Raw genomic sequence first — 13,231 nt, 5'->3', positions numbered from 1 at the left:
TGCATTTCAATTGAAATGAATTAGTTACATAAAAAAAAAAGAACAATATTATTCAAAGCCTTAATCATACTGTAAAAATGCAATCACAATAACCCTACATCTTGAACACATTAAATATCAAGTAAATCAAAACCACATTAAATAACAACAAATTTAATTCAAAGCCCTAGTTATGCTGTAAAAATGGAATCACAGTAACCCTAAACCTAAACAAATTAAAAGGAGGCCACCGAACCGAAAAACATTCACTTAGTGAATTAAAATTATAAGAGCCACCGAACTGAAAAACATTCACTTGGTGAATCAAAATTATATGAGCTACCGAACCGAAAATTTTATATGTGGTGAATAAATGGTGATCAATTTTCAATCAACAAAAATAGTATTTTCTGCATGGAAAATAACTATTGAACAGAGTAACAACCAACTTCAAAGCTCTAGTTATAATATCAATTTAACTTAATGAAATAAGAAAAGAAAGAAGTTTATTAATTTAGAAAGTACTTACTTGTGTCTAAGCTTTATATTTATATCTCTTGCCGCTCTTTATTTTTTGTGGATCTATTATTTCCAGCCATTTCATTACGAATATTCCACAATCATAGCTAAGCAAGAATTGAGTATAATACGATCATTAGTATATAGAATAAAACACATTAAAAATAACACTATAGAAGAGAAAGATTCTTACTTTGTACGTTGACCATTCAATGGGATATACTCTGCTTCCTCTCCCAGTGCATCGTCTATTAAGGGTTCCGCCCCAGCGTACACCCTCATCTGGGAAATTATTAAACTCTGAAAGAGACAAAAAAAAAGTAAATAAACAAAACCAATAACAGTGAACCAAACTCCTCTCATGTACAGAATAATTTCAATAATTTACAAGAAAATAACTTACAACAAATTTGTTTATTTCCTTTCTCGAATAAGGTATTTCTTCTAGCTTCTTGTTGATAGGGTCAAGGACATAGAATTTCTTATTTTTTACATCAGAAATCCACAACCACCAATGCCCTCCATTGCAAATTGGGACAAATAGCAGAAGTTTCGAAAAATTATAGAATATTTTAGTGGAAACAATAGCAAACAAGAGAATTATCAAAGAATTTTAAATATTACAACTTATAAATGGATGGGTGCAAGTTTTCTTTTGTCAATAAACTGCCAGTAGTGGTCATACTGCTGAATATTAAAATTGTGGACTTTTTTGTGCTCTTATCATAGTACTTGTCGCCATATGTTCCCACGATAAAATTCTGCAAAATCAACATCAGTTAAATCATATTTCACCAAACCGAACAAAAATCATATGCTGAATAAAATGTGAAAAATATTCAATCTTCAAGAGAAAAGTTTTCTTAATCCAAAAGTACTCAAAAGAAGACATAAGAATCAGGTGAACTAATATTAACATTCTCACTGAACCGAAAAGTAATAACCAATGAATAAGAAATTTACTTACCACAATATCCATCGACACAATGTATATTTGTTCTTGATACTGTTTAGTTTTTATTTCATTGAGAATCAAGCTGTGTATACTAACCACCTACAAGATGAAAATTTATGAGACATACTATATAAGAGTGTTTAAAAAAATCATTAATGTTAACGCAATTGGCAAAGGATTTTACCACGGCATGCACTTGTTCTTCGGGCTTTAGAGACGTGAAATATTCTCTTAATCCCTCGTAGAGTCCCTCATGTTTCAAGACAAATAATGGTTCATATTCATTGGTACAATCTTTTGTCTGTTTTACATGTGTCATCCAATGATAACACTTTTCAATCAGCTCGTTCGTGATTTTTGTCTTTTTCTGAGGGGTTTTGTAAACTTGAGCCGCTGGTAAGGTGATGCACCACTATTTCGTGGTGCTATTTGTGCTTAATTTAGGGGATTTTATCACCTTTTCTCACACTTATTCAATGAAATAGTATAGTTTTGTAATTTTCTCCTAATTTGTGCTTAAGAGTGAAAACATGCTTTTTAGGCCTTTAATTTGATCATTTTAATTCACCTTTGATTCCACTAGATGCCTTGATATATTTGTTAGTGAATTCAGGTTAAAAAGGCTAGGAATGGATCAAAGGAGTGAAGAGAAAAGCATGCAAAGTGGAGAACTCATGGAAAATCAAGGATTTGGAGTGCATTCATCAACGCGCACGCGTGGTACGACGTGCACACGTGAATGTGAAGTCGCATCGCGACGCATACGCGTGACATGACGCGTACACGTGGGAAGTAAAAATGCCAATCGACGCGTACGCATGACCCATGCGTACGCGTCGCAGCTCGCACGTGACCTCATTAAAGTGAAAATGCTGGGTGCGATTTCTGGGCTTCCCAGGCCCAAATCCAACTCATTTCTGAGCCTATTACATGCAGAAATTAAGAGGAGTCAAAGGGGGGAAGCACATAGTAGAGTTTTCATCATGCTTTAGTTAGTTTCTAGAGAGAGAAGCCCTCTTTTCTCTCTAGAATTAGGTTAGATGTAGATTATGATTTCTTAAATCTAGGTTTAATTCATGTTTTGATTTACTTCTCCTTTACAAATTCTTGTTCCTTTACCTTTGTTTTCCTAGTTTAGTAGTTTACTTCATGTATTTGTTTACTTTGTTGTTGATGCACTCTTGTTTCTTCTACTTCTCTTTAATGCAATTTATGTTTGATTTCTTTTATTGTTGATTTGAATTGTTGTTGTTGATTTCTTGCAATTGGTAGTTATAGATTTATATTTCTTGCAATCTTATTTTACTTTCCTTTTATGCTTTCCAAGTATTTGACAAAATGCTTGGAAGGATGTTAGAGTAGATTTTTGTGTTCTTGGCTTGGGATGGTAACTTAGGTGAAATTGAGTTGCTAATGTCCAAGTCTTGATAATTGGTGTCCATTGACACTAGCTTCTACTAAGTTCAATTAGTAAGTGGCTAGGACTTATGGATTAGGATTGGTGTAGCTCATTTGACTTTCCTTCACTTGTTAGAGGATGACTTAGTGAGATTGATCCTTACAATTATCATGTTGTGGTTAGTAACAAGGATAAAGATCCTTAACCATCAACCCTTGCCAAGAACTTTTTACTATTTGAGTTTCTTTTACTTTCTTGCCATTTATTTCTCATGTCCCTTATCACAAAACCCCAAATACTTGTCCCATAACCAATAACAAGAACACTTTCCTACAATTCCTTTGAGAGACGACCCGAGGTTTAAATACTTCGGTTTATATTTTTATTGGGGTTTGTACTTGTGACAAACAAAATTTTTGATTGAGGAATTGTTTGTTGGTTTAGAACTATACTTGCAACGAGATTTTCTTTGTGAAATTCTTTACCGACACACAATTTTTCATCAAAATGGCGCCGTTGCCGGGGAATTATAAATGTGTGCCTTGTTATTGGTTATTGTATATGTGTGTATATGTGAATATGTTTGCCTTTTGTCTCTTTGTTAGTCTTTGCTAGTTTTAGGATTTAGCTTTCTTGTTTCTTATTTGATTTTGTTTTCGTTTGCTCTTGCTATTATGAATTCTCATCCTTTTGGCTATGATTTTGGTTCAAGCTATGTTGTAGGAAATAGAGATTATAATGAGAATGTGCATCAAGGATAGAACAATCAAAGGTGGGAGGAGCCTCAAGCATATGCTCAATCTTCTTGGCAATAACCTCCTCCAGTTTCGTATAGGTATAATTCCACTCCTTATGCATATCAATCTAGTGGATGTGGTAGTCTTCATTGTACTTGTCAACAACCACTACCACATGCCTATGAGCCTCATCCTCAACATAGTCCTCAACCATACTCACAAGCCCCTTTCTACCAAATACCTTCCTATGACCCTCATCCATCATATAACCAATCACCTTTACCTCATCCTTGTGACCTTTATGAGAGAAAATTCGTAGAGCCACCACAATTCCAATATCAATACTCCCAAGGACCACAAATTCCATACATACCACCTTCATACCCTTACCCAGAAGAACCACCTTTCTATTATAAATCATTTCTCCAAAATAATGAACCCTCCTATCTATCCCAAGTCCCAATGGATGATTCTCTCACTTTGCTACTTCAAGGGCAAGAAAAGATGCAAAGGGAGGTACTAGAATTTACGACTGCCTTGAACGAGGTGGTGAATCGATTAGCCTCCCAATGCTTGAGCACTTAAAGCACTCCCATGGCCACATGTGGAGAATCATTTGAAGAGTATAGCATGAAGGAGAGATTAGAAACTCCGGTGAAAAATGAGGAATGTTGCTTTGTGTTAGAATAATTGGAGGAACCTATGATTATTAAAGAAGAGGAAGAAGTGGTTGAAGACATAGGAGATGCAGAACCCCCATGGGAATCTAAAGCCAAAGAAAACCCCTCTAAGAAGATTGAATTTGATGTTGAGGAGGAAAGTGCACAACCTCCAAGGCATATTCCATATGAAGAATTAGACGGGATAGAGCAAGAATTGAGTTCCAATGGCAATGAAGATCAAGCATCAAACCTTCTTGGTGATGAATCCTTTGAACTTGAAGAACCTTCTCCCGGTGAAATAGAAAGCAATGTGGAGGTAGATTTCTCTCATCCTCCCATTTATGATTTGAGTGATGGAGAAGAGTTGGATGAAATTGACGAACAAATGATTGAAATTGAGAAATCTTGTGAAGAGGTGGAGGTCCTTAGAAAAAGAAGGACGGGAGTTGAATACGCTTTGTCAAGACCCTTGGAAGCTTCTTTACCTAGGTTGTCATCTACTTCTTCATTTGAGTCGATAAAAGTTATCTCTATTTGCTTTATTGTCCCACTTGAATATGGCTTGCTTGAAACGGATGGTCAACTTAAGAAACTTTGTGGGATGAAGCGCAAAAGAAGTATGTTTCATGGTTGGCGTTGCAAATCAAGGCTCATTTTGATTGATACATCAAGGATGAGATGCAAAGGTTGGACTAGTGTTTAACTAGGTGGGTCTAGAAGGAGAATTTGGCACTTCATTGAGAATTCATTGTGCTTGCCACCCGGATGGACTAATGATGATCAATTTAAAGACGGGTGTAGAACCAAGATATGGGATCCGAGAATACATGTGGATCAATTTTGGGAGCCCTTAGCTTGTGCGAAACTCCATCAAGGCTTGGAGGTATTAAATTTGAAGAATGGAGCTTATTGGAGACTCAAGCATTGGTGGATGTTCAAAGATGGTTTCAAGCACAAGCCACCTTGATGAGGAGCTCCCCATAAGTCCAACTTAAGGACAATAAATAAAAGTGCTAGGTGGGAGACACCCCACCATGGTAAACTCTTTTTATTTTTTCCTTTTTGTAGATATTGGTAAAATTAGTTTAATTTCATGTTTAGATTGGTTTGTTGAGTTTATGTGGTAGTTTGGTATGTTAAATAAGGTTTTATGGTGTTTTGGTAGCTGTTTGGAGGGTTTGGAATGCTTGGTTTAATGCAAAAACGTGGAAAAATTTTGAAAAACAGAGCACCATCCACGCGTACGCGTCACCCACGTGTACGCATGGCCCATAGCTTTTCGACCATCCATGCGCATGCGTCACCCACGCGTACGCGTGGATTCAGAATTTCCACCTCTATTCCAAATCTAGAGAGTTATGCCTACTTTATGCCAACTTTGTGCGCGAGGCACAAGCCTACCCACGCGTACGCGTCACCTCACGCGTATGCGTCGCCTCTCTGAATAACCCATCATGCGTACGCGTGACACACGCGTACGCGTCGCTCCCATTTCACCACTCCACGCGCACGCGTGACATGACGCGTACGCGTTGATCGCCCTATTTCACTACTCTTCTTTTCTCATCTTCTTTGCATTTCTTTCCTTCTTCTCTCTTCTCTTCTCTTCTTCCCTTCTCTTACCCATCATCCAACACTACCAAACACCATTTATAACCATTCCTTTTAGATAGTTGGTTGTTTAGTTAGTTTAATTTTCATCAATTTTCTATTTTTCATAATAAGTGTTGGATTATTAATATTGTTTTCTGTTTATTACTGCTTATTATTAACTGATTGCTATTTTAGCATAATTGTTTTTGGATATTCATTGTTGGATTCTCTTGTTGAGGTTATACTTTATTACTTGGTTTTGAATTTTTCATGCTTAACCTTTGTGAACACCAAGTACATGAGAATTGCCCTCAAGCTTCCTAAATCTTTTTGAATTGCATGATTTGGCCACCATGTGATTTGAACCCTTTTCTTTGATTAGGCAATTTCTTGATGGATGTTGTGTATTTATCTTAATGCATTGTGTTTCTTGATCATACGCATCCATATGTTTTTGGCTTGAATGCTTTCATGCTTCTTTATTGCTTGTTTGGTTGTCATACCCCACAAGTTTAGAGCATCTCAAGCACACTAGAACGAGTGAAATGCATGTTCCTTTCTTGTGTAACTGTGATATAGTTTTTATGTTAGTGTGTGTGTTCTAAACTGTGCACAACTTAGAATGCACACTTACCTTTATCCATGTCGCACATTGATTCACTCACTTCATTCTAGTGATTTACCTCATTCTAGCAATGTATGCTTCCTTGCTTTTGCATTTACTTTTCTTACTATCCTGTCTCCTATTTTCAGGATGAGTCATTATAAGCTAAAATGGAAGCGGAAGAAAGAACAGGCAGTAGCCGGTTGACCTACTAGCTGAAGGTGGCAACTCGGCAAGTCGCCATACCCCCTTGCTCATCTTTGAATGCACCGAGGACGGTGCAAACTTTTAAGTGTGGGGAGGTCGTCCGACCAGTCGGCGCTTTTGGGTGACAAATTTCTAATCCCAACACTTGTGCATTTCATTCTTAGGTCTTTTAGGATTTTTTGTTGCATTTTCTTATTTAGCATATATATACATAATAAGCTTAGTCAAAATAATGAAATGTTTCAAGAAATTTATCTATAGGGTACCCCAATTGATTTGAGTAAAAATTTTTCATTGAACTTGCTTGAATTATGCATTGTGGATCATGTTTTTGAGCTAAGAACACAAGCAAGTGAGATTTGAGCTTAATTGTGTGGTTACATTTTATAACCACTTATTTTCATTCTTGTGTGCATTATTCTCTTTCTATGATTGTAATCTTTGATTTGTTTGACTCTTTATGTCCATTATTCCATGTATATATGCATTTATATGATTCAGGCCATTGTTTCATTTAACTCACTTACCCAAATGGCTTACCTTTCATCTTCCATTGTTAGCCAACTTTGAGCCTACGATTAACCCACTTTGTTATTTAATTTTAGCACATTACAAGCCTTAAAGCGAAAAATAATAAATGTCCTTTATTTGGATCTTTGATTAGCTTAGGCTAGTGATGAGTGTGTGTATCATTCAAGTGTGGGGAAACTTGGGACATTGGTTGAGATAAAGGTGTAGTTTTGTATTTCTATTGAAAACATTGGGAATTGGGTACATACTCATGTGTTAATTAAATGTAAAACCATATGCATTGATGCTCTTGTGTATATTTTAGTTCAAAAAGAAAAAAAATGAGAAAATAAAAAGAAAAAAAATATATCAAAAAAGAAAAAAAATAGAAAAAGAAAGAAAAAGAAAAGCAATAAAAAGGGGACAAAATGCCCCAAAGTGAAGTCTAATAATAATCAATGCATATGAGTTGTGATCAAGAAAAGAATGCATGAGTGTGTGAAAAAGTGAAGAATGAAAAGTTAGGTTTGTTTAGAATTGTATAGGTTGTTATATAGGTTAGGTGGGAAGTTTAGGTTAATCCAAGATTCAAATTTCAAGTCCACTTGACCATATGCATCCTTACCTTGATCCTAGCCCCATTATAACCTTGTGGATAAGTCCTCATGATATTTGTATGCATGCATAAAATAATTTTTGATTGTTAGATGAAAAACAAATCTTGAAAAGCATGATTAGGGGAGAATTGAGTGAATCAATCCTATACACTTGAGTGATTAGAGCGGATACACATCTGGTGAGGGTTTGATTGCTCAATTACATGTTTTCACCATGATCATCACTCTTCTTGCAAGTTTGTAAAACCTTTAATAACTCAATTCAATTGTGGTTTGACTTAGTTGTTAATATCTTTAATCCTTATGCTTATATATGTGTTCTTGAAAGTTAATTTGTTTTGACCAAACAATTGCATTCATTTAGATAGTTGCATATAGATAGGTTACATTTAGGTAGTTTACATTGAATAAATGATAGTACCCTTTGTCTCTTTCTTGGTTTAGCATGAGGACATGCTATGGTTTAAGTGTGGGGAGATTTGATGCACCACTATTTCGTGGTGCATTTTGTGATTAATTTAGGGGATTTGATCACCTTTTCTCACACTTATTCAATGAAATAGCATGGTTTTATAATTTTCTCCTAATTTGTGCTTAAGAGTGAAAACATGCTTTTTAGGCCTTTAATTTGCTAATTTTAATTCACCTTTGATTCCACTAGATGACTTGATGTATTTGTTAGTGAATTTAGATTGAAAAGGCTAGGAATCGATCAAAGGAGTGAAGAGAAAAGCATGCAAAGTGGAGAACTCATGGAAAATTAAGGATTTGGAGTGCATTCATCGACGTGCACACGTGGTACGATGCGCACGGGTGAATGTGAAGTCGCATGTCGACGCGTACACGTGATATGACGCATACTGATGAGCGGATAATTTATACGCTTTTTGGCATTGTTTTTACATAGTTTTTAGTATAATTTAGTTAGTTTTTAGTATATTTTTATTAGTTTTTAAATAAAAATCACATTACTGGACTTTACTATGAGTTTGTGTGTTTTTCTGTGATTTCAGGTATTTTCTGGCTAAAATTGAGGGACTTGAGCAAAAATCAGATTCAGAGGTTGAAGAAGGACTGCAGATGCTGTTGGATTCTGACCTCCCTGCACTCAAAGTGGATTTTTTGGAGCTACAGAACTACAAATGGCGCGCTCTCAATTGCGTTGGAAAGTAGACATCCAGGGCTTTTCAGCAATATATAATAGTTCATACTTTGCTTGAGTTTAGATGACGCAAACTGGCATTCAACGCCAGTTCCATGTTGCATTCTAGAGTTAAACGCCAGAAACAGGTTGCAAAGTGGAGTTAAACGCCAGAAACAGGTTACAAACTGGCGTTCAACTCCAAGAGAAGCCTCTACACGTGTAAAGCTCAATGCTCAGCCCAAGCACACACCAAGTGGGCCCCAGAAGTGGATTTCTGCATCATTTACTCATTTCTGTAAATCCTAGTAACTAGTTTAGTATAAATAGGACTTTTTATTATTGTATTAGAAGTCTTGGTTACTCCGGTTCCCCTCTGGGGCCGAGACCAATGAACTCCATTATCACTTATGTGTTTTCAACGGTAGAGTTTTTACACACCATAGATTAAGGTGTGGAGCTCTGTTGTTCCTCATGAATTAATGCAAAGTACTATTGTTTTTCTATTCAATTCAAGCTTATTCCTATTCTAAGATGTTCATTCGCACCCAAGAACATGATGAATGTGATGATTATGTGACGCTCATCATCATTCTCACTTACGAACGCGTGCCTGACAAACACTTCCGTTCTACATGCAAACAAGCTAGAATGAATATCTCTTAGATATCTAATACAGGGGACCGAGTCCGAGATATTAGAGTCTTCGTGGTATAAGTTAGAACCCATGGACGGCCATTCCTGAGATCCGGAAAGTCTAAACCTTGTCTGTGGTATTCCGAGTAGGATCTGGGAAGGGATGGCTGTGACGAGCTTCAAACTTGCGAGTGCTGGGCATAGTGACAGACACAAAAGGATAGTAAATCCTATTCTAGTATGATCGAGAATCGACAGATGATTAGCCATGCAGTGACAGCGCATTGGACCATTTTCACAGAGAGGACGGGATGTAGCCATTGACAACGGTGATGCTCAACATACAGCTTGCCATGGAAGGGAGTATGAATGATTGGATGAAGACAGTAGGAAAGCAGAGGTTCAGGAGGAACAAAAACATCTCTATACGCTTATCTGAAATTCTCACCAATGAATTACATAAGTATCTCTATCTTTAGTTTATATTTTAATTATGTTTTTATTATCAATTCACCATAACCATTTGAATCTGCCTGACTGAGATTTACAAGGTGACCATAGCTTGCTTCAGGCCGACAATCTCCGTGGGATCGACCCTTACTCACGTAAGGTTTATTACTTGGACGACCCAATGCACTTGCTGGTTAGTTGTGCGAAGTTGTGACAAAGTGTGATTCACGTTTGAGAGCACCAAGTCTTTGGCGCCATTGTTGATGATCACAATTTCGTGCACCATATACGCATGGGAAGTAAAAATGCCAATCGACGCGTACGCATGACCCATGCGTACGCGTCGCAGCTCGCACATGACCTCATTAAAGTGAAAATGTTGGGGGCAATTTCTGAGCTTCCCAGGCCCAAATCTAACTCATTTATGAGCCTATTACATGCAGAAATCAAGAGGAGTCAAAGGGGGGAAGCACATAGTAGAGTTTTCATCATGCTTTAGTTAGTTTCTAGAGAGAGAAGCTCTCTCTTCTCTCTAGAATTAGGTTAGATGTAGATTAGGATTTCTTAGATCTAGGTTTAATTCATGCTTTGATTTACTTCTCCTTTACAAATTCTTGTTCTTTTACCTTTGCTTTCCTAGTTTAGTAGTTTACTTCTTGTATTTGTTTACTTTGTTATTGATGGACTCTTGTTTCTTCTACTTCTCTTTAATGCAATTTATGTTTGATTTCTTTTATTGTTGATTTGAATTGTTGTTGTTGATTTCTTGCAATTGGTAGTTATAGATTTATATTTCTTGCAATCTTATTTTACTTTCCTTTTATGCCTTCTAAGTGTTTGACAAAATGCTTGGAAGGATGTTATAGTAGATTTTTGTGTTCTTGGCTTGGGATGGTAACTTAGGTGAAATTAAGTTGCTAATGTCCAAGTCTTGATAATTGGTGTCCATTGACACTAGCTTCCACTAAGTTCAATTAGTGAGTGGCTAGGACTTATGGATTAGGATTGGTGTAGCTCATTTGACTTTTCTTCACTTGTTAGAGGATGACTTAATGAGATTGATCCTTACAATTATCATGTTGTGGTTAGTAACAAGGATAAAGATCCTTAACCATCAACCCATGAAAAGACCTTTTTACTATTTGAGTTTCTTTTACTTTCTTGCCATTTATTTCTCATGTCCCTTATCATAAAACCCCAGATACTTGTTCCATAACCAATAATAAGAACACTTCCATGCAATTCCTTTGAGAGATGATCCGAGGTTTAAATACTTCGGTTTATATTTTTATTGGGGTTTGTACTTGTGACAAATAAAATTTTTGATTAAGGAATTGTTTGTTGGTTTAGAACTATACTTGCAACGAGATTTCATTTGTGAAATTCTTTACCGATAAGTAATTTTCTTTCATCATAAGGTTGGTTCTGAAGATGTTCCTTTAGCAAATTTTAATGCTGCTTCCACTCCAGCGTCTATCACCGCCCTGCCAGGCTGTGAATCACTCTTTTGAGAGGGCTGAGTTGGTTGAGATGCTGGTGGACTTATCCCAAGGCTAAAGGAAGGCCTTTCATCTTCCCTTTCCCTAGGTTGAGCAGCACTGCAGGATGATAGATATTTAACAATGATACTAAACAAAAATGATATTTAATCAATATATTAAACTGAAATCCAAACAAGTAGTGAACCCAAATCCAAACTAACAGTGAACCGAAATGATATTAAACAAAAATGATATTAAGGAAAAGCAAGTAACATACCTGTCAAATGATGACAAGATTAGAGTTTTTCTTTCTGATTGCCGTTCCACCGGAAGTTCTTTGGATTGTTCTTCATCAAAAACTTGGTAGACATCGGCATCCTTGAAAAACTGTTCAATAACAGAGCTTGTAATAGACCTCGTAACACCCTGCTTGTTGGGTTCTGGAGGGCAGCTATAAGAAACAGAAGAGAGTCCAAAGACAACAATACATTGAATTCATTTCTGGTTTCAACCGAACCATAATTAAACCATGTATAAGCAGTAAACATTATCGATATTTATATAAGCAGTAAAACTTACACATCAATAGGTGCTTCTTGTTTAGATTGTTGCTCTATTGGTTCTTCACAGGGCTGTTCCAGAGGTCTGCTTCATTAAACAGTAAACATTTCTATAATTATCCCAAACTATTTTCATATTTAACAATGTTATTTAACAGAAATTACACTAATCATTATAGTGATCTAAAAACCAAACTTATACTGAACCAAAACCTAAACGTACAGTGAACTGAAATTATATTAAACAAAAGTGATATTAAAGAATTTAATGCTCACACATTAACAATGCTTCTTGTTCTGATTCTTGTTGCACCGGTGGTTCTTGGGCTTGTTGTTCTTGTTCTTTTGCAGGGCTGTAGCATTAAACAGTAAAGATTTCTATAATTATCCCAAACTATTATCATATTTAATAATGATATTTAACAGAAATTACACTAATCATTATAATGAACTGAAAACTAAACTTATACTGAACCAAAACCCAAACTTACAGTGAACTAAAATTATATTAAACAAAAGTGATATTAAAGAATTTAATGCTTACACGTTAACAGGTGCTTCTTGTTCTGATTCTTGTTGCACCGTTAGTTCTTGGGCTTGTTGTTCTTGTTCTTTTGCAGGGCTGTTGCATTAAATAGAAAACAGTTCAATAACAACCATTAAAATTAATAAAAAGAATTTTTATGTGAAACTTACTCTTCATTAGAAACTTCATACACATAGTCATCTTTCATTAAGTCTTGAATTACAGAACTCGTAAGAGATACTGTAACACCCTGCTTTTCAGCTTCTTGAGCGCAGTTGTAATAAGTAGAAGAGAGTCCAAAGACAAGAACAGATTGAATTCATTTCTGGTTTCAACTGAACCATAATTAAACCATTTATAAGCTGTAAACATTGAACAAGATTCATGTGGTGAATAAATATTCATTAACTTACTCATTATTAGATGTTTGTTGTGTTTCCTCTTGTGGAGGGTGATGATTAGACTTTTGACGGTTTAGAAATTCACAAATGAAATCTCGTTGTAAAGTATAGTTTCTAAACCAACAATAATCCTTTCATACAAAAATTTGTTTGTCACAAGTACAAACCCCTAAATTTATAAACCGAAGCATTGAACCTCGGGTCGTTCTCCCCTAGGAATTGCAAACGAATGTTCTTGTTATTGGCTATGAAGT

General features: G+C 35.9%; 2 long non-coding RNA genes across 2 annotated transcripts; both read right to left on the bottom strand.

The window, feature by feature from the left end:
• On the bottom strand, nucleotides 517–929 carry LOC110266259. The gene is made up of 3 exons (XR_002353375.1): nucleotides 902–929; nucleotides 692–798; nucleotides 517–605 (listed from the first exon to the last, which is right to left on the bottom strand). It is a non-coding gene; the product is annotated as an uncharacterized LOC110266259 (long non-coding RNA).
• Nucleotides 12,107–12,842, bottom strand: LOC110266258. The gene is made up of 3 exons (XR_002353374.1): nucleotides 12,747–12,842; nucleotides 12,595–12,672; nucleotides 12,107–12,135 (listed from the first exon to the last, which is right to left on the bottom strand). It is a non-coding gene; the product is annotated as an uncharacterized LOC110266258 (long non-coding RNA).

The sequence above is a fragment of the Arachis ipaensis genome, chromosome B09 (assembly GCF_000816755.2).
Source record: "Arachis ipaensis cultivar K30076 chromosome B09, Araip1.1, whole genome shotgun sequence".
Lineage (NCBI taxonomy): Eukaryota > Viridiplantae > Streptophyta > Magnoliopsida > Fabales > Fabaceae > Arachis > Arachis ipaensis.
This window is presented reverse-complemented; position numbering and strand designations above follow the sequence as displayed.